The 25,069-nt window shown below is 45.2% G+C and overlaps 1 non-coding gene across 1 annotated transcript; it reads right to left on the bottom strand.

Moving 5' to 3' along the window:
* Window positions 1-10,938: 10,938 nt before the first annotated feature.
* On the bottom strand, window positions 10,939-11,099 carry LOC119266126. Its single transcript, XR_005131869.1, has one exon. It is a non-coding gene; the product is annotated as a U1 spliceosomal RNA (small nuclear RNA).
* Window positions 11,100-25,069: the final 13,970 nt, after the last annotated feature.

The following is a 25,069-nucleotide window of genomic DNA, read 5'->3' as shown; positions in this document are numbered from 1 at the left end:
TGGTTTAATTAAATTAATTAACTAGTTAAGTTTAATTAAACTGTAATTAGATTAACCTAAACCCTAATTAACCTAAATAGAGAATGACAGGTGGGTCCCACTGGACCCACATGTCAGGGTTGACTCAGTCAACCCCTGTTGACTGCTGACGTCAGCATGACATCATGCTGACGTCATAAATACATTTTTTCGAATTAATTAAATATATAATTAAATTCCAAAATTATTAAAATCTTTTAAAAATCATATCTTTTAATCCGTAACTCGGATTAAAATATTTTCAACATGAAAGTTGCTCAGAACGACGAGACGATTCCGGATACGCAGTCCGTTCGTCCACCACACCCCCCTAACCTATCGAACCCGCAACTTTCCCCCTCCGGCTCCTCTGCCCGAAAACACGAAACACCGGGAATACTTTCCCGGATGTTTTCCCCCCCTTCACCGGTATCATCTACTACCGCGTTAGGGCACACCGAACACCGCGTATTGCATTGTTATATTTTGTGATGCTTTGTTTGCTCTGTATTCATTATTTCTTCCCCCCTCTTCTCTCCGGTAGACTACGAGACCGACGCTGCTGCTGACCAGTTCGACTACGGAGTTGACGACCCCTCTCTCTTGCCAGAGCAACCAGGCAAGCCCCCCTTTGATCACCAGATATCGCCTATTCTTCTCTCTACTGCTTGCATTAGAGTAGTGTAGCATGTTACTGCTTTCCGTTATCCTATCCTGATGCATAGCCTGTCCTTGCTACTACTGTTGATACCTTTACCTGCAATCCTAAATACTTAGTATATGATGCTAGTGTTCCATCAGTGGCCCTACACTCTTGTCCGTCTGCCATGCTATACTACTGGGCTGTGATCACTTCGGGAGGTGATCACGGGCATATACTATATACTTTACACTGTTACATTACCTGTGATACTGTTCGGAGTTGGGGGCTGAAGGGGCAGGTGGCTCCATCCAGGTAGTGGTGGGCCTGGGTTCCCGACGGCCCCCGACTGTTACTTTGTGGCGGAGCGGCATGGCAGGTTGAGACCACCTAGGAGACAGGTGGGCCTGGCCCTGTTCGGCGTTCGCGGATACTTAACACGCTTAACGAGATCTTGGTATTTGATCTGAGTCTGGCTACGAGCCTATACGCACTAACCATCTACGTGGGAGTAGTTATGGGTATCCCGACGTCGTGGTATCAGCCGAAGCACTTCAGACGTCAGTGACGGAGCGGCGCGCGCCGGGTTGGACTGCGTTAACGCAACTTCCTTTGTAATGGAGGTTGCTAGGTCTGCTCACCGGCCGCGTACGCAACGTGCAGGTGTGCTCAGGGCGATGGGCCCAGACCCCTGCGCGCTTAGGTTTAGACCGGCGTGCTGGCCTCTCTGTTGAGCCTAGGTGGGGCTGCGACGTGTTGATCTTCCGAGGCCGGGCATGACCCAGGAAAGTGTGTCCGGCCAAATGGGATCGAGCGTGTTGGGCTATGTGGTGCACCCCTGCAGGGAAGTTTAATCTATTCGAATAGCCGTGATCTTCGGTAACAGGACGACTTGGAGTTGTACCTTGACCTTATGACAACTAGAACCGGATACTTAATAAAACACACCCTTCCAAGGGCCAGATACAACCCGGTGATCGCTCTCTAACAGGGTGACGAGGGGAGGATCGCCGGGTAGGATTATGCTATGCGATGCTACTTGGAGATGATACTTGGAGGACTACAATCTACTCTCTTCTATATGCTGCAAGACGAAGGTGACCAGAAGCGTAGTCTTCGACAGGATTAGTTATCCCCCTCTTATTCTGGCATTCTGCAGTTCAGTCCACTGATATGGCCTCCTTACACATATACCCATGCATATGTAGTGTAGTTCCTTGCTTGCGAGTACTTTGGATGAGTACTCACGGTTGCTTTCTCCCCCCTTTTTCCCCCTTTCCTTCTTTCTGGTTGTCGCAACCAGATGCTGGAGTCCAGGAGCCAGACGCTACCGTCGACGACGACCCCTACTACACCGGAGGTGCCTACTACTACGTGCTGCCCGCTGACGACGACCTGGAGTAGTTAGGAGGATCCCAGGCAGGAGGCCTGCGCCTCTTTCGATCTGTATCCCAGTTTGTGCTGGCCTTCTTAAGGCAAACTTGTTTAACTTATGTCTGTACTCAGATATTGTTGCTTCCGCTGACTCGTCTATGATCGAGCACTTGTATTCGAGCCCTCGAGGCCCCTGGCTTGTATTATGATGCTTGTATGACTTAATTATGTTTTAGAGTTGTGTTGTGATATCTTCCCGTGAGTCCCTGATCTTGATCGTACACGTTTGCGTGCATGATTAGTGTACGGTCAAATCGGGGGCATCACAATAACCAAGGCCGCACTTAAGAATAATCAAATATGAAATATATCATACCTGTGACATTGAATCACATCGTTAGTTTGCCAACTTTTTGTAGTAAGGGTGATAACCCAAATCTTGAGTATGATAACTCCCCTCATATTTTACCGGTTTGTAATAAAACCGTGCCGGGTTGTAATAAACACCGGATAATCATCCTGGCGACTTATAGTCAACGCCAGACTGGGCTAAGAAAACTCCGGTTTACAACTGAGTTTGTACTAACAACTGATAGTTGACAGCTTGTGCCGGGTTAAGAAACGCCGGATTGATGAAATGACTTATAGTCAGGCCAGGTCAATGGACGTCGGTTTACCTTAAAACCTTATCAAAGGAGAAAAAACTTTGACAAAAAGCAAATGAAAAAACTTGTAGTCAAGGCTTTTCAAGGGCTGGCAGACCCAAATTCGAGGCTTTTCATGGGCTGCTAGGCCGCTGAGTTAAACCATTTTTGCAAAGCCTTTTAAGATGAGCCTCCAACTAACCAATCGTCGTTTTAACTTTGACAAGTTCAGGGTATGTATAAGAGTAACTTGTCAAACGTTTGGCGGGTCATGCCAGGATTACCTGGATAGGAGTGGCTTACTTGATGAAGGCAGGTTAACCCGGGGTTTTAGGTGAATACACCAGGCTTCCAAGCCGTGGGTCGATACCCAATTACAAGGGTCCTTTCAAACTCTTTGTTACTTTACACAAAGAGCCCCCAAGTAACTTTGTGAGCTGTGCTCAATGGGTGCCTATGTTTGAGCTATGCATAGCAACAAGACTCTCTTTGGCCCCTTGGGTGTGAAGCTCCCAAGCTTTGTTGTGGCGTGATAGCCGGATTAATGGACAGAACTCCACTTTGCTAGCTGAAGCCCCCATGTAACCAATAATATGATAAGTCAATAAGGCGGGATACCCATGTTTGAACCGTGCATCATGGCAACAGGTCCTCTTCGGCAACCTTTAACTTTTTGCAAGAGATAAATTCTTCTTGAACCAGGATTTTGAACCGGATATTGACAGCTTCCACGCTTTATGAGAGAGAGATGTGTCTTGAACCGGATTTTGAATCGGAATGTTCATTTTCAGCTGGAATTTTTCTGACGGCCTTTAAACTCGAACTTGCGAGAAGTTAATTCCTTTTTGAACCGGAAATTCTTAAAGCGAATTTGAGAGCTTCAAAGTTTTGTGGGAGAATAGATTTCCCTTGAACCAGATTTTAAACCGGCATTCTTCGTTTTGAACCGGAAATTTTCTGACGGCCTTTATACTTTCATCAATATGGTAGTAGCCTTCGGGACCGGGTTATCTTTTCCTCCATCATCCTAGGGTTCTTAAATTTGCTGAAACTGGCAAGATTTGTTGAGTCATGTCATCGTAGCCCCCGAGTCTCAAAGGTGACTCGAGGAGTTGGCTTGAGACTCTTCCATATTTGACCGTGATATAAATCGGCATAACTTGTATACCATTGGTGTTGATAGCACGATGTGAATCCACAGAAGGTTGAGGTGACTGCGGCGGGTTATAAATGATCCCGTATGAGCCGTGTCAGCAACTCGGCCAATGGTTCCTTCCAACTAGCGATTTGAAGTTAACCAAACTGTAGTGGCGTCGACTTGTGCGCCTGCCCATTAAGCCACCCAGTGCAGACGGCGATCGATAGTATATGATAATTTGCTTCCAATTTGTTGAAAAAAATCGGGCTACCCAAGCTGTGACTTGCTCATACTCAATAATCAACTCATGCCGACAGGTGCGACTCGGTATGTTGATGTAGACCAGGCCGTGAGAGACGGACGGAAAAGACGACCTCCGCATCAGAGGTGGCTCAAACAGATGAACCGGACGCGGTGTTGTAAACCGGCGCGGACGGGCGAGTTAACCACGTCGTTTTGATGTAGTGAACAATTGTCCTGCATCAACAATGTTGCTGACCAAGACAAAGATAAACTGTTCTTTGACAAAAAATAATATATGTTAATAAAATAAAGTTAGACAAATATCACCTGATGCATCTGAGCGCCAGTCATGGATGGGCATATTATTACTGCCAGTAACAACAGATGACCCTGAACCAAAACTTTTTGATAATCCGGAACTTTTTGATCCGGAACCTCTGGATAATCCGGCCGGGACTTTTTGAGCCGAAACTTCTGGACCCGGAACTTTTTGAGAATCCGGCCGGAACTTTTTTTTTCAACCTAAGTTGGGACCCTCTGGCGACTTAGACGGAACCTTTTGGTGATTCGGCTGGAACTCTTGGGCGATTCGGACAGAACCTTTCGCCGAGGCGGTTGGAACTTTTTTGCCGATTCGGACGGAACCTTTCGTCGAGGCGGTCGGAACTTTTCGCCGATTCAGACGGAACCTTTCGTCGAGGCGGTCGGGACTCTTTCGGCGATTTAGACGGAACCTTTCATCGAGGTGGTCGGAACTTTTTCGGCGAGCCAGCTGGAACTCTCCGACAAGCTGACCGGAACTTCTTCAATAAGCTGGGCGGAGCTTCTCGATCCCTGGGATAGCGCCCTCCAAGAACTCAACACCACCGTGCGCGAGCCCCACGGTGGGCACCAACTGTCGTGGAATTAACACGTCAGATGTCCTTAGTGTGAGGACTTAGTCGCGAGGCCAACGCATCTATGTGGTAGCATGAGAGGGGTTGAGCGGAATCGAGAGACGCAACACAAGACAAGGATTTAGACAGCTTCGGGCCCCGGGAAACATCATCCGGTAAAAACCCTACATGCTGTTTGAGGCTAGATCTCATTATCATCACGAGGGAGTCGCCGTAAACCGGCTCTCCTCTAGTTGTGTCTAGCCCTAGAGATTGTTTCTTGCTTGTCCCTCTTTAGGGAGCCCTGCCCCTCCTTATATATGTTGAAGGGGCGGTTTACATGACTAGTCCTAGTTGGATTAGGATTACTCTATTACAAGTGGAGTCCTAGTCTTGCTTCCTTTGTAGTAGAGTACTCCTTATGTCTTCCTCTTAAACCGGCCCACCATAGCGTGATCCGGCCTTCCATAAACCGCCCATTGAGCCACCGGGTCTTGTCGCTCCTCTGACCCGCCTGCCGGATTACTAATGAATCTTAAACCGCTAGGTCCAAGTGGGTCGCCGGTGAATCGCCAAACTCTAGCCGGGTCATACATCCGGCGGTTTATACCGTGGGGTATATCCCCGACATGAATGCTGGCTTTTCATGTTACAACAACAAGAGCAAACAGAGTTTATAAAAGTTTTCCTTTATCACTTTCAGTTTATCAACTGAATTGCTTGAGGACAAGCAAAGGTTTAAGCTTGGGGGAGTTGATACGTCTCCAACGTATCTACTTTTCCAAACACTTTTGCCCTTGTTTGGGACTCTAACTTGCATAATTTAAATGAAACTAACCCGCACTGACGCTGTTTTCAGCAGAACTGCCATGATGTTGTTTTATGTGTAGAAAAGAAAAGCTCTCAGAATGTCCTGGAAATCCACAGAGGCACTTTTTGGAATTAATAAGAATTTTTGGCGAAAGAATCAATACCAGGGGGCCCACAGGCTGTCCACGAGACAGGGGGCGCCCCCCCCCCCTAGGGCGCGCCCTCCTATCTCATGGGGCCCCTGGACCTCCACCGACCTCAACTCCAACTCCATATATTCACGTTCGGGGAGAAAAAAATCAGGGAGAAAGTTTCATCGCATTTTACGACACGGAGCCGCCGCCAAGCCCTAATCTCTCTTGGGAGGGCTGGCCTGGAGTCCGTTCGGGGCTCCGGAGAGGGGGATTCGTCGTCGTCGTCATCATCAACCATCCTCCATCACTAATTTCATGATGCTCACCGTCGTGCGTGAGTAATTCCATCGTAGGCTTGCTGGACGATGATGGGTTGGATGAGATTTACCATGTAATCAAGTTAGTTTTGTTAGGGTTTGATCCCTAGTATCCACTATGTTCTGAGATTGATGTTGCTATGACTTTGCTATGCTTAATGCTTGTCACTAGGGCCCGAGTGCCATGATTTCAGATCTGAACCTATTATGTTTTCATAAATATATGTGTGTTCTTGATCCTATCTTGCAAGTCTATAGTCACCTATTATGTGTTATGATCCGACAACCCCGAAGTGACAATAATCGGGATACTTCTCGGTGATGACCGTAGTTTGAGGAGTTCATGTATTCACTATGTACTAATGATTTGTTCCGGTTCTCTATTAAAAGGAGGCCTTAATATCCCTTAGTTTCCGTTAGGACCCCGCTGCCATGGGAGGGTAAGACAAAAGATGTCATGCAAGTTCTTTTCCATAAGCACGTATGACTATTTACGGAATACATGCCTACATTACATTGATGAACTGGAGCTAGTTCTATGTCACACTATGTTATAGCTATTACATGAGGAATCGCATCAGGCATAATTATCCATCGTATCCATTGCCTACGAGCTTTTCATATATTGTTCTTCGCTTATTTACTTTTTCGTTGCTACTGTTACAACTACTACAAAAACCCAAAAACATTTATCTTTGCTTTTGTTACTGTTACCATTATTATCATACCACTTTTGCTACTAAATACTTTGCTGCAGATAATAAGTTATCCAGGTGTGGTTGAATTGACAACTCAACTGCTAATACTCAAGAATATTCTTTGGCTCCCCTTGTGTCGAATCAATAAATTTGGGTTGAATACTTTACCCTCGAAAGCTGTTGTGATCCCCTACACTTGTGGGTTATCATGCGCTCCGCTTCAAGATCCAATAGATCATTAACGGACTTAGAAACCTCAATGTCGTTACTACCCAGAGAAACTCCCAACTGATTTGCATCATGAATAATCTCTTCATTAGAAAAATGCAAAATTGAATTGGAAGTGTTGACTGACATAACCGTAGTGACCTCAATATCACAAAGTTTGGCCGCCCCAATGACGCACCGGAGCTGCATGTCATCAATATCGGGCTGATCCTGGAGGCGACAGCTCATCCGTCGACCATCAGAAACCGGGTCCGGTATCCCTCCAAAAGCGATGATGTCGTCCCAAGTGACCCCGTTCGAGGTAAGGCCTCCTACCCGACCCCCAACAGGGCTCAACTGAGCTGAACCAGCCGGAGAGCTTCCCTGCGTCGGCAGGACCAACGAAGCTCCCCCAGCCATCACCGCCACCGGGCTCGGCACGCCCGGCGATCCCGCTCCAAAACTACCACCGATGACCTGAGCAAGGACTGCCCCCTCCAGGGACTGCCTGGCAGAGGTAGGGGCGGCGGCCACCTGCCCGCGCCCCCCTCCCGATCTGACATCTCCTCCGGTGCGCGGCGCGTCCAGCAGGGGAGAAGTAGGGGCGGGGGCCTCCTGCCCGCACCCTCCTCCCGGACCGTCACCGCCAGGTACGTGAAGCATGTCCACAATGTCGCTCGATGTCGCCGGACACCTCATCTGCAGCGAATCACCATCCCGCTCGAGGGCAGTGGGGGATCGGTGGGCCTCCTACCCATGATCCTCCCTGTCCACGCAGCAAAGCTCCGTAGACCGACCAAACTCTGTCCATGGACCTACCATCGTGCCGGAGTCCGTCCCCAGGGATGCAGGTATCATCGATGACACACAGCCAGAAGATAACACCGGCGGTAACTCAAGTTCCGCCGGGTCGTCCATCTCCACTCGGATACTCCAAGGGCGACTAGGCGCAGAACGCGCATCAAAAGACCCAAACCGAAGAGATTTCATCGGAGTCGAGGAGCTAGCCGGTCCCGAAGCAGACTTATCCGTCTTATCAGACCGCGACTCCGGCCCCTTAGTCGTCTCCTGTGATGTGCTATATGGCTCCTTACTCTGATCATCGGGGGCCCCATCCCCCTCAATCGTATCCATATCCTAGATGTCCTCCCCCTCGCCCTCTTGAGGATCGGAGTATGCTCAATCTCAAGCTCTAGAACGTATGTGACACCGGCATGTGTCCACTTGACCACATCCGGAACAAACTCCAAGCTGACAACACTGACAAGCAATCTCGCTGCACCATGTGCCCGAGTGAAAGGCATGTCCACATGTTCCGTCTTCCCAATGAGAGAACCCAAACTCCAAGCTACCAGGAAGTGATCGATATATTTGCATGGTGCACCATAGAAACGAACCCAAACCTTTTTCAAAGGTGTGCCCTCAGGCTCCTTCTCCTTCCACTCATCAAACGCAAGGACAATATTCGCACTCTGTACTCTGCACATGCCCCCATTTGAAAATATGTAGCTGGTCCTCCTTAGTGAGAAAATCAACCTTGTAAGTCTGGGTCTCCAACTTGACAAGGTCCCACTGGTGATTACCTGGAACAAGATCCTGCAGCTGTCGCACAATCTGTGCCTCAGACAAACTTCCATTAGTAACCTTGACGATCACGGGAAAAGAACTCTCTTGCACATGCGTCGAAGCTACCATATCAGGTGACTCAAAAAACATAAGTTCCTGACAACACACTTCATAAATAGTGACCACCGGCTTGGGGCCAGAAAGAAGTGGACAATCACCAGACTTATGCTGCGATCTACAGCAGTAATCACACAATTCTGTGGTACACTCTGCCACAAAATGTCCTGGCTCTCCACATCTATAGCACGATAGCTTCTTCTTCTTAATATCCCACTTAGATAGCTTTTCACCATTGCATTTATCCGGACCCTTTTTAGCAACCTCGTCAGCAACCTTAGCAACTCCGGTGCAGGTCTCCGGAATACTGACAGCAGCCAAAGCCCGGACCACATCGACAGCCGCCTCGGGAAGCGCTGCAGAGGATGCCTGCCCCATGACAGAAGGCACGGCATTAGCCACCATGGCCGGATCAACAGGCGGTGGAGGAGGCCGCAGTGGAGGCAGGCGCCGCCCCCCTCCTCTCCCGCCACGGAAACCTCGGTGAGCTCCTCGGTTAGACCAGTTAATTGGGCCGGCGACCCCCTCGACGAAGTTGCTAGGAGGTCCTTGGAAGGCGCGCCCCGGTCCATTGCCATTGTTCCATGCAGAGCCACGACCACCTCCCGAAGAAGAACCACGGTGCAGACCCTCGCCGTACGCATCATATCCGTCGTCACCCCACTGGCCATAGCGGTTGTATCTAGCATTACCACCGCCAAAACCATCCCGACCAGGGCCACCGCCCCGTCCAGTGCCATGTGCGCCCCCTCGCCCAGCACCGTGGGCACCACCTCGGCCTGCAGCTTGGGTGGCCGTGCGCCCGGCAACAAGGGCTCCGCCCCGCCCGGCAAAATGAGAGTCGCCCTGCCCAGCAACTGTACCGGCAGGCAGCACCTCCTGCTGCACCGCAGGCGCTTGTGCTGGGGCTTGGCCGGCGGCGGCGGCGGTTGGCCTTGCCCCGCCATGCCTTCGGCGCCGGTTAAGGGCTTCAGAGCAGCGCCCGCCGGAGAGACTCGCCTAGCGCGGCCGGACCCAATCGATGGGAAGCCAAGCCTAGCGCTCACACGAACCCTAACGCGATCAGGAAGTCTAACACGTACGTGCTGAGCCCCCTCGGTAAAACCAGTAGCGCGACTTGGATTGATCGAGGGGCTCATTTCGGTGTCCGGGGTCGCTACTTGGGCCACTTGCCCAGTATCAGTTGCGCCCTGGTCCACATCAACCAAGTCAGGCCCATCTGGCCCAACAATGATTTCAAACGAGCTGCACGAGCCTCCTGGATCCCATCGCGATCGGTCGCCGGCGACGAAGCCGCCGCCGGCCGAGACCTCTTCCGGCGATCCTTCACGACCTTCCACGAACCCAAAAAATCACCTAGTGTGAGCAAGTGAAGAAATAACAGTTGAAAATTTTATGAAACATAGATTGGGCTTGTTAAAGTAACTAGCTAATTGTTGCTGTAGGGTACATGCTCACTACTGAGCTGCTGCGATCATACTCCGGTAATCACTTCATTCATTCATGCCAAACAAAAAACATAGAACTGGATTTCCTGGAAAAGTACCTGAAGAAAATGAACGATGCACCTGTAATAGTATCAATTGTCAGCTACGCCTCCTCCAAAAAAAAAAGTTGTCAGCTACGCAGCCACGATTGCAGCAGGACAAACAATACTATAAGGACAATCACTACGGTGTGATGCAGAGCTACGATCTTGTGGCTATAAGATAAAAGATGGCGTGAACCCACCGATGTGCCTATATCACTACTGGGGAAGGAGGAGCTGAGCTGAACTCTGGTTGTACTAATGTTTTCCTTTTTCAGGTTCCAGTAAAAGGCCCAACTGCACGGGGAGATTATTTGGATAATCTATCTTGGAAGGCAACACTTTGATGAAATAATTCACATGTTAGTTAGGGCGCTGTCTCCTATTGAATCTTACATGTCCTGGTGATAAGCAAGGAAATCTGAACTGCATGTAGATAATCAAGCGTGCAGTGAATGCAGCGTCAACATTTCAATGGGGAAGAGAAGACTACCATTCAAACTTTAAAATACTAAAGAATAATTGAAGGTAAAAGAAAATATTACCAAAAGGGCAGTGTAGCCAATGGCTCTTCAAAATTTATTTTTAAAGTTAAAATAATTCAAATTCAAATTTTTACTTTAAACTTGGCGGGGGCCGCACAAACGCGTATCCCCTCTTCCACAAATTATGACGTCCACTCTCCCACTTGGGGAGATGGTATGCCAGCGCATCCACCAAGTGCAATGTGGACCACTAGCCTAGGCCACGACTGTTCTTGATCCGCCGTCAACACCGTCCAGGTAAGTAACTTCCAAGGTTGCACCCTGCCTTGTTTATATAGCTGCCTCTCCTGCTCCAACCTTCTCAGCAAGCGATGTGGTACTAAACAAGGGTAGTGATCTGTGTTTAATGTGCTGCTCCCTGTGGGCTTCCTGGACGAAGGAAGCCTGCAGAGAGTATGGGCTGGCGTGTTATCACCAGGCTGCCATGTTCGGGCCAAAACGTGGGCCATGAGCAGGCCTATAATGCCGTAAAAAGACCTTCACTAATATTTGCTTTGTCCCGGCATCAAAACCATCTCGTTGTTGCAGAATATGGAAATGGAAGTGAAGAACCACCTCATCATGATGCCAGTGGCTATCTATACTAGTAGTACGGATGCTACCCGCTTAAGCTCCCTTAGTTTTATCATCTGGTCCATGGTTAATCTTGTACTTATTGTTGACGCCTGATTTTGGCAAGATATAGAGTGAAAGGGTTTTCAGCATGAAAAGTTTCACATCACCGAGTGGAACAACTTTGATGTTTAGGTTATCATCGTCCGACTCCATCTTAGGGGCCGAAATTATATTCCGAGTGGCAGAATTCAATATTCCGAGTGGTTTTCGGCCGATCATGCCTTCGAGACGACCTCGGATGAAGGAGTACTCTAAAGAAATTGTCTTTGTCTCGTCGAAGCAATCAATTTTGATATATAAATCATCTCAATCCGAGTTTGTATGCAAAAGTTACAATCAATACAGACCAGCCCTACCAAAGACCAAAATATTACGCTCGACACCAGACACATGTTAATGAGTGTCTGATACAATGTGTGAGCAATTCGGCCTTCTGGATGGCCTTGAATGGAAAAACTTTCAACATGAAAAAGTTTCGTCTCGTCGAGCCGATCGATTTTCATATACAATTTGTCTCAATCCGAGGTCATATGCAACCTGGAGAGGCAAATCAAGATCAGGCTGTCTTTTCAGTCGGGAAATCCGAGTGGAAAGTTTTACCATCCGAGTGAAAATCTACCGATCGAGTAAAAGGTCGAGTGAAAACTTACCGATCGAGTAAAAGGTCGAGTGAAAACCTACCGATCGAGTAAAAGTTCGTGAAAACCTACCGATCGAGTAAAAGGTCGAGTGAAAACCTAACGATCGAGTAAAAGGTCGAGTGAAAACCTACCGATCGAGTAAAAGGTCGAGTGAAAACCTAACGATCGAGTAAAAGGTCAAGTGAAAACTTATCGATTGAGTAAAAGTTTGTCTTCCGAGTGAAAATATAGTCATCCGAGTGAAAGATTGTTCTCCGAGTGAACAGGTCGAGTCGGATGGTCCGAGTGAAAGTCTCTAATATCCGAGTGGATGAGCTCGAATCCGAGTGAAACTGAACATGTGCCCGAAAGTTTATCAAGATGACCTCGGATGAAGAAGTGTTCAATACAGAAGTTATGCATATCATCAAGACGGTAAACTTTGTTTTTGGAGTCATCATCATTAAAGATAGTATATGGCCTACAAGTTCACTACGAGACTCGGATGATCCAGTCTACTGCAAGACCGAGTCCGACTAGAAGGTAAAGATGACCTCGAAGAGTATTCAAGATGGCCTTATTTGAAAAAGTAATCAATATGAGAGTTGTTCGTATCATCGAGGCGCACAAGTTTGATATTTGGGCCGTCTTGATCGGAGATCATATGCAAGCTCGGCGGCCCGCGCAAGAAGGAAGACAGAGTTTGGGCCAGATTCAGACTGAATCCGAGTTGGAATAGAACTAGGACTCTAGGACGCGAATTGATGTAATTTTTCTTGTAAGGAAAGCCTAGATGAATCCTTTACTTGTACGGGAAGTCCAGCCGCCTCTTATATATGTTGGGGGTGACGGCCGATTGAACAACACACAATCGAACAAATCAATATACTACTTTTCCTGTCTACGTTTTATCTCTTCATCGTTTTTCTCTCTCGTTCTTCGTTGTTCTTCATGTTTGAGAGCTGCGAATCCCGAGGCTCTAGGGGCGAGCGAATCGACCTAGGGCAGCCCATAGCCGCCGCACTCCCTGACGGGGTCCCTCCCGGGGGTGTGGGGTTTTCGGGTCTGCAAAAGCGCCCGTCGATTGTATTGCGTATCGCGCTGTCGGTCGGGTCTCCTTCGACATGAGCTGCGGTGCATCACCCCCAGTGTCGAGGGTACACGTGACGTGTTCGTGTGTCAACACACTTTTTGGCGACTCCGCTGGGGAACGAAGATCAATCATCATCATCCACCATGTCCGATCTTCCCAAGCCATCTGAGGTAGACGCCGATAACATCATTAAGCCCAGTCTTGATGAGATATCGGCTGATCATCGCCAAGTCTATGAGGAGTACAAGAAGGCGCGTGAAGAGAAGGATTTGCAGGAGTTCCTTGCAAAGTTCAAGAAGGATCGCCAAGGCAACATCACTCCGATTGAAGAAATCAAGTTCCCTCCTCTTCAAGCTGAGCAGGTTAAACCTTCTGTGAGTACTACCTTTTCTCCTGAGCAGTGGGCTGAGATTGAAAGTCGTATTGCTGATGGTAACAATCTAGTCTATCAAACTTTCATAGAAAATACTAATGCTCAGAAGAATACATCTCAATCGACTAGTGGTAATGATGGTGTAGCTGCTAGTGTGCAAAACCCTAATCAGGCTTTACCTATTGCATCGGCGCCTCCCGTGTCGATGGCTTATTATCCTACCCAAACAAATCAGATTGTGGCTGCACCCATTAATCCTATTATGAGCATGCCAGGTTCGGTGGCAACGCCGAACCCAACCTTACCTACAGCTACAACCACTCGACCACTAGCAAATTATGGGTCGACATACCTGCCACAATTCCTACCTACAGCTAGTAACCATACTCCTCCTATGCCACTGCCACAAGCTTCATCGTCCACTATGGATGATGGTCTAGCTAATCTTAGAGAGGAGATGGCTAAGATGCTTCGAGAGAATTTTGGGATTGAGTTACCTCGGAATCAGATTTACTAAAAGCCGTACCCCGAGTACTTTGATGCCATCCAGTGCCCTTCAGGATATAAAATTCCAGATTTTGTTAAGTTCAATGGAGAGGGCACAAAAACCACATGGGAGCATGTTAGTCAATACTTGGCACAATTAGGTGAAGCAGGTTCACTAAATGAGTTGAAAGTGCGTTTATTTCCTTTATCATTAACTGGTACCGCATTTTCATGGTTTTGTTCTTTACCACATGGTTCCATTCGAGTTTGGTCGCAGCTAGAGCAGAAATTTCATGATCACTTTTACAGCGGCGACAATGAACTCAAGTTGCCACATCTAACATCAGTTAAACAGAAGCATGATGAATCGGTCTTCAATTACGTCAAGAGATTCAGAGAAACGAAAAACCGATGTTTTAGTTTGGTGATGACCGAGAGAGACTTGGCAGACCTAGTGCTGAGTGGTTTGAGAACTCCCATTAGAGAAAAGCTAGAAGGCTATGAGTTCTTAAATATTAACCAAGTCTTACAAAGGGCTTTGGCTCAGGAAAGCCGAAGCAAAGATCTCAAAGCAGTGCATAGGTACAAAGCCGATCGTCCAAAGATGAATATGGTGGAATATGATAGTGATCACTCGGACGATGAGGGTGATGTTTTTGCTACTGAATTTGTTTGGCCATCTAAGGCCAAACCCTTTACTTGCAATGATCTGAAACCGATTCATAAGAATCGTGATGAAGATATGAAGTTTACTTTTAACATTGCTAAGTGTGATAGAATATTTGATGCTTTGCTGCAGGCTAAGATTATTAGAATATCTCATACTTTACCGCCGTTTGAAGAGCTGAAACGGCGTGCTTATTGCAAGTATCATAATTCTTTTTCTCATGCTACTAACGATTGTAATGTTTTTCGACGACAGATACAATCGGCCATTAATGACGGACGATTGAACTTTTCTGAGATGCAAGTTGATAAACAACCATTTCCAATGAACACCATGGATTTAGAAGGGAAGAAGCTGCTCATTCGGCCGAAGGTAGCCGAATCTGCTAATAAAGCTAATGTCATTGTTGGTGAGCCCAGGAAAGACAAGGAGGGCGACAAGGTTTTGGGGAGACATGTTGTGCTTGATAAGCAACCCGATGGCAAGGAAGTGATCAAGATCACCATCAAGAATCCTACACTCGGGGGGCAAACACAGGTGCAGCAGGACACTCGAGTTAAATTTGTCAAGCCCAAGAGTCCAGAAGTTGGCAAATGGAAGAGGAATGAAGCTAAAGTGCAACGCAAGCGGATCAAGCCAACTTTTGATATGTTGCTGTCCAAATATGCTAATCAGTCGGCTGGTTCCAGCTCTAACCGGCCATCATACTTGAAACGACCAAGGTCACCATCAGATGATATGTTCAGTCAGTATGTGAAACCGAGTGGACCAAGGGCACAATTTTCAGAAGAGCAGAGGCAATCTGTGTGGAATCGACTTGATTACTCATATAATGGCCGACTGAACATTGGTGACTATCAGTCGGCTGGTCAACATATGCGACCGAGTGGAAACTATCCTAGTATAAGAATGCACCCAGGTGGAAGCTATCCAAATGAAAAAATATGGATGGGTAGATTTCATCCGAGTGAAATCCATCCGAGTGAGCTCCATCCGAGTGGATTCCATCAGAGTGACGTCCATCCGAGTGGATTCCATCTGAGTAAAAAGGTGCGCCCGAATGGAAATTTCATACATCTGGAAAGTCGAAAAGAATGGCGTGTTAAGTCACCAAGTGTTGCAGCAGTTGAGTCGGGAAAAGGCAAGGAGAAAATGGATGTCGACTCACTTATCTTGGGCACCAAAACATTCCCCATACAGCAGTCGACTTTGCATAACCACTCGACTGAGCCGATACTTGCTATCGCGCCAAAGCACTCGGCTAATGACCATGAAGCAAGCACCAGCCAAGTAAAGGTGAGAGATGCTAAATACACTCGACCAAAGTGGTGTCCTCCAGGGCTAACAAAGACATAGAAGAGGAAACTACAGAGGTTAAGGAGTCAACAGATGGCAGAGCAGGAGGCCGAGAAGCAAAGGGATAAGTTGTTCAATGACACTCGGCCCATGGTTCCAGCAAAACAAGTGTGGAGGCCTAAACAAATACAAGATACATCAGCTTCTACATCTATCACAGAAGTGCCTACACCACCCAAGGAGGATGATGCGACAGCTATTACATCGTCTGCAACACTTCTTACTTCTCCTTCACTCGACCAGATTTCAGAATTGGTCGATCCACTTGAAGAAGAGGCTGATATATTGGACTATGAGTCTACACCGGTCCATGAAGGTATGGATATCAATATGGTATATTACTTACCTGCTGAGTTTCGTGCTGTAGATGAGGAAGGGGAAGTGGCTCAACTGGATTTTGGCCCTAAAAACGCAATATTCGAGAAGCCAAAAGAACCGGTAACACATTTGAAACCGTTGTATCTCAGAGGTCATATCAATGGATCACCACTCAGTCGAATGCTTGTTGATGGTGGTGCTGTGGTAAATCTTATGCCCTATTCGGTCTTCAGGAAATTGGGTTTGCCTGATGAAGAATTGATCAAGACCAATATGGTGCTCAACGGGTTTGAAGGCAAAGAGAGAACTGAAGCCAAAGGTGTGATATATGTGGAGCTTACAGTCGGAAGCAAAACTTTGGCTACTGCATTCTTTGTCGCTGAGGTGCAAGGTAACTACAACATTATACTAGGCCGTGATTGGGTTCATGCAAACCAGTGCGTGCCATCCACTATGCACCAGTTTTTGATTCAGTGGGTTGATGATGAAGTGGAAGTCATTCATGCGGATAACTCGGCCTGTGTTGCTTTGGCCGATGCATCGGTGGATTGGCAACATCCCAATGCTACTTGCTTGACGGGACGTGACTTATCAGAGTTTGATTTTCTCAGCGCGACCAAGAATGGTTTTGTGCCCGTGTCTTTAAAGCCGACTGAATGCAATCGGCTCCAAGGTATGATATGTTTAAATGGATCCTAATTCCAAGTGGTTACAAAAACGTCTTGTAAAATATCGGTCCAGTGAGGACGATATGTATGAGTCTATAGAGGAGTTGGATGACATGGATAAACTTGGACAAGGTTTTACATCGGCTGGTCCATTAGAAGAGATGGATATTGGAGATGGTTCAGTCACTCGACCGACATTTATAAACAAAAATTTGAAAGTCGATTGTAAGGCTAAATTAATCGAGCTATTGAAAGAATATGTTTGTTGCTTTGCATGGGAATATCATGAGATGCCAGGGTTGAGCCGAGAGCTAGTGGAGCATCGGTTGCCTATAAAGGACGGTTTTAGACCTTATAAACAGTCGGCCAGAAAGTTTAATCCGAAAACATATGACCGGATCAAGGAAGAGATCGGTCGACTGCTTGAAGATAATTTCATTCGACCTTCCAGGTATGCCGAGTGGATTTCTAACATTGTCCCAGTGGAGAAGAAGGGATCCGGCAAGTTGAGGGTGTGCATTGACTTCAGAGATTTGAATAGGGCTACACCCAAAGATGAGTATCCCATGCCAATAGCCGATATGCTTATTAATGATGCTTCTGGACATAAGGTTATTAGCTTTCTAGATGGTAATGCCGGATACAATCAAATTTTTATGGCTGAAGAGGACATGTACAAAACAGCTTTCCATGTCCTGGTTTCCTTGGTTTATTCGAGTGGACAGTGATGACATTTGGATTAAAAAATGCTGGAGCCACATATCAAAGGGCTATGAATTTGATTTTTCATGATTTACTCGGTATCATACTTGAAGTTTATATTGATGATATTGTTGTCAAATCGGATGCTTTTGAATCTCACTTGGCCGATTTGCGTTTAGCTTTTGAAAGAATGAAAAAGTATGGACTGAAGATGAATCCTTTGAAGTGTGCATTCGGCGTGTCAGCTGGCAAATTTTGGGTTTCATTATTCATGAAGATGGCATCGAAATTGATCCCAAAAAGATAGAGGCCATACAGAAAGTGGAGGATCCAACATGCAAGAGAGATATGCAAAAGTTCCTTGGCAAGGTCAATTATTTGAGAAGGTTCATAGCTAATCTGTCGGGAAAAGTTGATGCATTTACTCCTATCCTTCGGTTAAAGAATGATGTTGATTTCACTTGGGGGGGAAAACAGCAAGAAGCCTTTGATATGATCAAGAATTATTTGTGCACTCCTCCGGTGATGAAAGCACCCAAGCATAGAGAGCCTTTTAAGCTTTATATCGCAGCAGAGGAAGGTGTTATTGGTGCTGTTTTGACTCAAGATACCGAAAGAGAAGAGCATGCCATTACGTATTTGAGCAGACGCTTATTGGACGCCGAGACAAGGTATACATTTATTAAAAAACTATGTCTATGCTTATATTATGCTTGCACAAAATTGAGACATTACCTAGTGCCGAGTGTTTGTGTAGTAGCTTGTCAAACAGATGTCATTAAGTACATGTTGCATAGGCCAATTCTTAGTGGTAGAATTGGCAAGTGGGCTTATGCTTTGATTGAATATGATTTGGCTTATGAATCTCTAAAATCCATGAAAGGCCAAATTGTTGCTAATTTCATTGTTGAACATCGGATTAATGACAAGCATGATGTTGATATGAACCTTGTTCCATTAGTGCCATGGAGATTATACTTTGATGGTTCAGTTTGTAACAATGGCCAAGATGTTGGTCTTGTTTATATATCTCCTCATGGTGCTGTTTTTGAAGCATCATGCCGCTTAGAATATATTTGCACAAACAATCAAGCCGAATATGAAGCATTGTTATTCGGCCTAGAGATGTTGCTTGCTATAGGTGTTACACATATTGAGGCTTATGGTGATTCGTTACTAGTGGTGCAGCAAGTATCCAAAGTCTTTCAGTGTTTGGATGAATCACTTAATGTTTACCTTGATAAATGTCTAGATATAATTTCTACTTTGGATTGTTTTAGCATTGCTCATATATCTAGGCATGACAATTGGAAAGCAAATGATCTGGCACAACAAGCATCTGGATATCATGTTGATCATGGCATGTTTCATATCTCTCAAAGACCGATGTCTTGTCTTGCCAATATGGGAGAGGCTGAACCTGAACTCACTGATTCGGCCATTAACAAAAAATCTAGTGCAGGTGATAATTCCAACTGGAGAAAGCCCATTGTTGATTACTTGTGCAATCCGAGTGAAAGGGTGGACAGGGCTGTTCGGCGTATGGCTTTCAAGTATACAATGAGAGATGATGGTCTTTATCGCCGAACAGTCGATGATGTTCTTCTAAAGTGTTTGGATGAGGACCAGCCAAGAGTTGCTATGGGAGAAGTACATGAAGGTATTTGTGGCACTCACCAGTCGGCTCCCAAGATGAAATGGTTATTGCGGCGTGCTGGGTTTTATTGGCCGACTATGATTAATGATTGCTTCAGATATTATAAAGGATGTGAAGCTTGTCAAAAGTTTGGTGATATTCAATTGGCTCCTGCTGCTATGTTACATCCTATTATCAAACCATGACCTTTCAGAGGTTGGGGTTTAGATTTCATTGGACAAATCCACCCGTCTTCTTCAAAAGGGCATCGGTTCGTATTGGTGGCAACTGATTATTTCACTAAATGGTCTGAAGCAGTACCTCTCAAGAACATGACACATATGGAGGTAATTCAATTCATAACCGAACACATTATTCATAGATTCGGTATTCCTCAAACGTTAACTATGGATCAAGGTTCATCTTTCATGTCACACCAAGTCAGAGAGTTTGCCGAATCTTATAACATAAAGTTGCTCAATTCCTCTCCGTATTATGCCCAAGCTAATGGACAAGCTGAGTCTAGCAATAAAATTTTAATCAAGCTCATCAAGAAGAAGATTGAGGATAATCCGAGGAGATGGCATGAGTTGTTGTCTAAAGCTTTGTGGGCACATAGAATTTCAAGGCATGGTGCTACCAAGGTGACTCCATATGAGCTTGTATATGGCCAAGAGGCTGTTTTACCAGTGGAAGTAAATTTGAATGCTTTGAGAATAGCCAAACAAAATGATTTATCGGCAGTAGACTTTTATAACTTGATGATGGACAATATTGATGAAGTTGCCAATAAACGTTTGATTGCTTTGAAGTCCATAGAGAGAGACAAGTTGAGGGTTGCAAGAGCTTACAATAAGAAAGTTAAGTTGAAGAATTTTCAAGTTGGTGATCTCGTCTGGAAAGTGATTCTGCCGATTGGTTCAAGAGATAGAAAATTCGGGAAGTGGTCTCAGAGTTGGGAAGGTCCTTTTAGAATTACAAGGGTAGTTCCCGGAAACTCTTATTTGGTGGAATCTGTACAAGGGACGGTGTTACCTAGAGCTCTCAATGGCAAATACTTGAAGAAATACCACCCGAGTGTGTGGCAAGAAGCCTAAGTAGGCAATGGCCGATATATGATTATCGCCCTTAGCACAAACATGACCGATACATAATTATCGCCCTGAGGAAAATAAATGGCCGATGGAGTGTTGACATCGTCCTTAGAACGAACACTATGCATATTATTTTTCGGCGTGCAAGCTTTGCCGAAAAATAGGGGGGCATGTGTTGACGCCTGATTTTGGCAAGATACAGAGTGAAAGGGTTTTCAGCATGAAAAGTTTCACATCACCGAGTGGAACAACTTTGATGTTTAGGTTATCATCGTCCGACTCCATCTTAGGGGCCGAAATTATATTCCGAGTGACAGAATTCAATATTCCGAGTGGTTTTCGGCCGATCATGCCTTCGAGACGACCTCGGATGAAGGAGTACTCTAAAGAAATTGTCTTTGTCTCGTCGAAGCAATCAATTTTGATATATAAATCATCTCAATCCGAGTTTGTATGCAAAAGTTACAATCAATACAGACCAGCCCTACCAAAGACCAAAATATTACGCTCGACACCAGACACATGTTAATGAGTGTCTGATACAATGTGTGAGCAATTCGGCCTTCTGGATGGCCTTGAATGGAAAAACTTTCAACATGAAAAAGTTTCGTCTCGTCGAGCCGATCGATTTTCATATACAATTTGTCTCAATCCGAGGTCATATGCAACCTGGAGAGGCAAATCAAGATCAGGCTGTCTTTTCAGTCGGGAAATCCGAGTGGAAAGTTTTACCATCCGAGTGAAAATCTACCGATCGAGTAAAAGGTCGAGTGAAAACTTACCGATCGAGTAAAAGGTCGAGTGAAAACCTACCGATCGAGTAAAAGTTCGTGAAAACCTACCGATCGAGTAAAAGGTCGAGTGAAAACCTAACGATCGAGTAAAAGGTCGAGTGAAAACCTATCGATCGAGTAAAAGGTCGAGTGAAAACCTAACGATCGAGTAAAAGGTCGAGTGAAAACTTATCGATCGAGTAAAAGTTTGTCTTCCGAGTGAAAATATAGTCATCCGAGTGAAAGATTGTTTTCCGAGTGAAAAGGTCGAGTCGGATGGTCCGAGTGAAAGTCTCTAATATCTGAGTGGATGAGCTCGAATCCGACTGAAACTGAACATGTGCCCGAAAGTTTATCAAGATGACCTCGGATGAAGAAGTGTTCAATACAGAAGTTATGCATATCATCAAGACGATAAACTTTGGTTTTGGAGTCATCATCATCAAAGATAGTATATGGCCTACAAGTTCACTACGAGACTCGGATGATCCAGTCTACTGCAAGACCGAGTCCGACTGGAAGGTAAAGATGACCTCGAAGAGTATTCAAGACGGCCTTATTTAAAAAAGTAATCAACATGAGAGTTGTTCGTATCATCGAGGCGCACAAGTTTGATATTTGGGCCGTCTTGATCGGAGATCATATGCAAGCTCGGCGGCCCGCGCAAGAAGGAAGACAGAGTTTGGGCCAGATTCAGACTGAATCCGAGTTGGAATAGAACTAGGACTCTAGGACGCGAATTGATGTAATTTTTCTTGTAAGGAAAGCCTAGATGAATCCTTTACTTGTATGGGAAGTCCAACCGCCTCTTATATATGTTGGGGGTGACGGCCGATTGAACAACACACAATCGAACAAATCAATATACTACTTTTCCTGTCTATGTTTTATCTCTTCATCGTTTTTCTCTCTCGTTCTTCGCTGTTCTTCGTGTTTGAGAGCTGCGAATCCCGAGGCTCTAGGGGCGAGCGAATCGACCTAGGGCAGCGCATAGCCGCCGCACTCCCTGACGGGGTCCCTCCCGAGGGTGTGGGGTTTTCGGGTCTGCAAAAGCGTCCGTCGACTGTCTTGCGTATCGCGCTGTCGGTCGGGTCTCCTTCGACGTGAGCTACGGTGCATCACCCCCGGCGTCGAGGGTACACGTGACGTGTTCGTGTGTCAACACTTATCTCACTACTGGAGCTTAACCAGCCATAACATACGCTGAGGAGTTTGATATCTGTTGACTGAATTTGGGAATACCAATGAAAACTTCAACCACTAACTCAGGCTATTTGATCGTAGCGTCTCAAGCCTACAGACTACAGTGTACGGCGAGATGCATCATTTTGTGTAGTTTGATAAAGCATGTTGTACAGGACGCAGATTTCTTTTTTTTCCTTTTGCGAGAAGAAGAACGCAGATTTCAATCAGTCAGCTGAAATTGTTGGTTGGGTACTTCAGCACAACGTTGTTTCTTATTGACTTCGCTGCTAAGGAGGATGGTGAAACTAGCTACCCTCTGCACCATCGATGCTATGCTGTAAACAGAGGTGGGATGGCGCCCCTTGATAAGATCTAATCATATATCCTGCTGAACTGCAAGGGCCATCATCTTCATGACCATTGTTGTGTCTACTAAATCGTACTGCCATAGAGAATAGTGGCAAAACAGCGGGAGCGACGGTTCGGCATCCGGGCTCAGATGCGCCCGAGGATGAATAGTAAATTCCTGAAAATTAGAAAATAATTTCTAAAAAACCATTTTTTTTGTGCAAGATGTTCCTATGCTTGAGGCCCATGCAAAATTTGGTGAAGTTTGGACAATTGAGGAGATCGTGGCAAAAAAGATAAATTTCGGGTGTCTAAGAAACTTTTAACAATAACATTGTTCACATCCGATTTTATCTTCTTTGCCACGAGCCCCTCGAATGTCTAAACACCCCCAAAAAATGCAGGAACATCACTCAATTGAGCATCTTGCACCACAAGAAAATCAGATTTTTTTCGCTTCTATTTATTTATTTTGCTGTCCATCGGGTGCATATGAGGCCCGACTTATTATCGAATTATCGCAAAAATGTCGGGTTTACTTTGCCAATCATAACCGAGTATTAGACGGCATGGCGTGCTCCACCACGCCTGGCTAGCCATGTTTTCTATCTCTACCCAATAATAAAGCACGTAGGATTTCTGCCCGTCCGTCACGCCAATTTACACAAAAGCCCCTACGTTTTCATGAAACCAACCCGCAGTCCAGATTTAAGTCACACTGAACCGTTATTTTACAGTTCTTCAAAAAAACCCTTGAATTTTTAGGTATTCCATCCGCGGATCATATATTTAAGTCAAACAAATGCTTTTCTAAACCATCCATATCTTTTAAACAGTAACTCCGATTTAAATATGTTATATATGAAATTTGATTAGAAAAATATGTAGAATATGAATATAAGATTAATTTAACCTGTTAAGTATTTATGAATATTATTTTGGAAGATATTTAATTCAAACAAATGGTTTTCTAAATTATACATATCTTTTAAACCGTAACTCCGATTTTAATATGTTATATATGAAATTTGATTAGAAAAATGTGTGAAGTATGCATATGATGTTAATTTTACCTATTAAATATTGTTTTGGAAGCAAACTTATAACTATAGCGCACGATCCATTTTTCTTTCATATAGGCGGCGATCCCGATTGCAAATAAACACCCACTATAATCATATAGGGAAAAGAAAACATCGAGAACTACACATGCATACCTCTGAATATGTCGCAGGGGAAACAACAGATTCCTCATCACGAGTGTGAGAGAAAGCGAGAGAGAGAGTGAGAGGGAGAGAGAGACGTCTTAGGATTAACCACATTCTAACATGTTTTGGTTTGTGTGGACACTAAGGCCACCGCCAGCGAGGGTGAGAAGAAGGATAAGCGGCAACACAAATATGATGCATCGCTAAAATAAAGGAGATGGACCTATTGTGGTCTTGAGTGATGGTTGTTCGGTTAAGAGTGTGTGTTGTGTTTTTTCTTCTGGAGCAACGCACGGGCTTTTTTGCTAGTATACGTCTATGTGTCTTCTAGGAAAATCGTATTCTCCGACCAAGGCGGAAAATAATAGCCTAATCGTCCATGTGAAGTGTCTATAGGTCAGCCCGTAAATTCTGGCAATTTTTGAAGTTAGGCACATGCCTAGGGTTTCTTTCGGGTTTGTACCGCATTTGCTGGTTTTCTATCAAGTTTATCTTTTCTTTGTGATTTCTAGACTTTTCCCTTTTATAAATACATAAATATTTTTAATGTGTGGACTTCTATAAAACAAATAATTTTTTTAAACAAGAAAACACCTTCTAAATGCACGACCATCTTTCGAACACATGAATATTTTTAATTACACAAACATTTTTACACTGCTGAACATTTTTTAACACGTTGCATTTTTAAATAAATAAATAAATATTTTTAAACACAAAAAATATCGCCTAAATGTACAAACTTGCCTCTCGGAACACATGGACAATTTTTGTAACTATGCATATTTAAGAAAAATAGATAAACAATCTTTCGAGTATATACTTTACATTTCCTTTATTACTCACGGAAAAAGACAGTGTATAAACATTTTTCAGAATAGAAATAAAACAAGATAAGAAAAAGGGAAGTAACCATGCGCGGATGTGGCCATATGGGCCTGACACATTCTGCCCTGTGCTAATTCGATGCTATTCTCTGCTTAAAGAGGAGAATAGGAGCACTCGTGTATCCAGGTCAACACTCAGACCATCTGCAGATTTGCAGCGGCTGATCAATTTTTGAAGGTGTTCAT

Source organism: Triticum dicoccoides, chromosome 2B (assembly GCF_002162155.2).
Source record: "Triticum dicoccoides isolate Atlit2015 ecotype Zavitan chromosome 2B, WEW_v2.0, whole genome shotgun sequence".
NCBI classification, from domain to species: domain Eukaryota; kingdom Viridiplantae; phylum Streptophyta; class Magnoliopsida; order Poales; family Poaceae; genus Triticum; species Triticum dicoccoides.
Note: the sequence above shows the minus strand (reverse complement) of the source record. Positions and strands in the feature narration are given on the sequence as shown.